The sequence below is a fragment of the Scylla paramamosain genome, chromosome 34, assembly GCF_035594125.1.
Source record: "Scylla paramamosain isolate STU-SP2022 chromosome 34, ASM3559412v1, whole genome shotgun sequence".
NCBI lineage: Eukaryota > Metazoa > Arthropoda > Malacostraca > Decapoda > Portunidae > Scylla > Scylla paramamosain.
In genome coordinates, this window is record NC_087184.1 from 8,172,720 (window position 1) to 8,175,219 (window position 2,500).

At 39.4% G+C, this 2,500-nt stretch overlaps 1 protein-coding gene across 1 annotated transcript in view; it reads left to right on the forward strand.

Annotated features, from left to right (window-relative positions):
• Positions 1 to 299: 299 nt before the first annotated feature.
• The window catches only part of LOC135090084 (U-scoloptoxin(01)-Er1a-like), a 6,762-nt gene continuing 4,561 nt past the window's right edge, over positions 300 to 2,500 (forward strand). Inside the window, exon 1 of the mRNA XM_063986391.1 lies at positions 300 to 323. The gene's annotated coding sequence lies outside the window, so the exon portion shown is untranslated. The remainder of the gene's footprint in view (positions 324 to 2,500) is intronic.

Below are 2,500 nucleotides of genomic sequence, written 5' to 3' on the forward strand. Positions count from 1 at the left end.
GGCTGGAGCATGAAGAGGAAGGAAGAGGAGAAAGAAGACGAGGAGGAGGAGGAGGAGGAGGAGGAGGAGGAGGAAGTGTAGGCAATGTGGAAGAAAGGGAGGATCATCTCTATGAAATGAAAGAGAAGAAGCGAGGGCGGAGGTCACAAAGGAGGAGGAGGAGGAGGAGGAGGAGGAGGAGGAGGAGGAGGAGGAGGGTAAGTACAGCGCATCCTCACCAAGACAACACGAGTCACCACGCATGCGCACCACAGACTCAGCGTATATATAACCAGACCCGCCTCTCACAGCATCACTTCATCTCGTGCCCTCAGCGTGTGTAGGTGAGTGTGTGTGTGTGTGTGTGTGTGTGTGTGTGTGTGTGTGTGTGTGTGGTGGTGGTGGCGGTGGTGGTGGTGGAAAATTAATTGGAAAAGTTTTGAATTACGTGGGTTGAAAGAAATGAAGGAAGTAAGATATACTGAACAAAATTGCCGATTACAGAAATGAAAGATGGAAGGAAAATAATTACTGTGAGAAAATAATAATAATGAAGAGAAAAAAAAATGTTGGTGAGAGAGAGAGAGAGAGAGAGAGAGAGAGAGAGAGAGAGAGAGGAGAGAGAGAGAGAGAGAGAGAGAGAGAGAGAGAGAGAGAGAAAGAGGTGGGGGGGATGAGGTTAGAAGTGTTCACGTAAATGAGGAAGAAGAGAGAAAGGGAATGGAGGAATGAAAGGGTCATTTGTAATCCTGACAGAGGGTAATGAGGAGGTAGAGGAGGAGGAGGAGAAGAGGGAGGAGGAGGAGGAGGAGGAGGAGGAGGAGGAGGAGGAGGAGAAGGAGAAGGAGGAGGAGGAGGAGGAGGAAGGGAAAGGGGGTGGAAGAGAGATGAGGAAAGATGGATGGGCAGCGAAAAAGTAAAAGAAGAGAAATGGAAGACAAGAAAATTGAAACGTCGAAAGAAGGGAAAAGATGAGAGAGAGAGAGAGAGAGAGAGAGAGAGAGAGAGAGAGAGAGAGAGAGAGAGAGAGAGAGAGAGAGAGAGAGAGGTAAGGATAAACAAGTAAAGAAATGTTTGTCTGGCATCTACTCTTCTTCCCCTCCTTTTCCTTCTCTCCACCCCCTTCCTCCTCCTCCTCTTCCTCTCCTCCTCCTCCTCCTCCTCCTCCTCCTCCTCTTGACCTTCGCGAGTGAAGACGGGACACGGGAGTAAACAAGGCAACCCTCCTTGGCCACAGACAGTCCTTGAGACGCTCCTTTTTGGGACAGTACCTCGGCGATAGACTGTCCGTAACTGACTCTCGTACCTACAGACCCAATTCTCGTACTTAGAGGTGAAATACGAAGATCAAGATTAAGATAGTGGGATCGTAAATAAAAATAGGATAAGGGATGAAAAAAAGTTTAAGATTAACAAGGAAATAATGAAAAGTTAGATAAAAAAGATGTACTTATAGAAAAAAAATTGTATCTCTTACTATGATTTTTACTTTATTGCGTGACGAAGGGAAATATTGAAAGAAAAAAATTGAGACTAAGTAAAAGCAAAAGTTATAATTAAGGACAGTTAAAATTGACCCCTAATTAAAAAAAAAAAGTTTAATAAGAATAATTGTTCAATGACAAATGACGAAATAAAAAAAACAAAAATAAATATGTACATAGTTAAAATAAAAAGAATGAATGGGATAAAAAAAACAAAGTAAACGAATAAATAGTAAAGTAATGACTAATATAAAATACAAATATAAGTAAATAAACAAAATAAACCAATAAACAAGTACCTAACTAACAAACAAATTAACTAATCAACTAACAGACCAATTAACTAACAAACCATTTACTAACAAACCAATTAACTAACAAACCAATTAACTAACAAACCAATTACTAACAAACCAATTAACTAACCAACTAACAAACCAATTAACTAACAAACCAATTAACTAACCAACTACTAACAAACCAGTTAACTAACCAATTAATTCACTAACAAACCAATTAACTAACCAACTAACTAACAAAACAGCTAACTAACCAATTAATTGACTAACAAACCAATTAACTAACAAACAAACCCACTGACCAACTCAATAATTAAATAAACAAACAAGCAAACAAATTCATAAATAACCTAACCTAACCTAACCTAACCAACCACCCAGCTAAATAACTAAATAAATTCACAAACAAATAAATCAAAGAAAACGGAGAAAAAAAAAATAATACAAGGACTGATACAAAAGATGGTATTTCCTGAAGGCGACAAAAAAAAAAAAATAAATAAATAAATAAATAAAATAAGGAGAAAGGGAAAGCAGAGAGTGTCCTTGAATGTCTATGAAAATGATGACACGAGAAAACCCCAAAGTGACGGTGATATGGTAATGAGGCGCTTCTCTCTCTCTCTCTCTCTCTCTCTCTCTCTCTCTCTCTCTCTCTCTCTCTCTCTCTCTCTCTCATTATTCCCTGTACTTTATATTCTGTGCGTCTCTGAGAGTGACCTTGTCCTGCCCCATCAA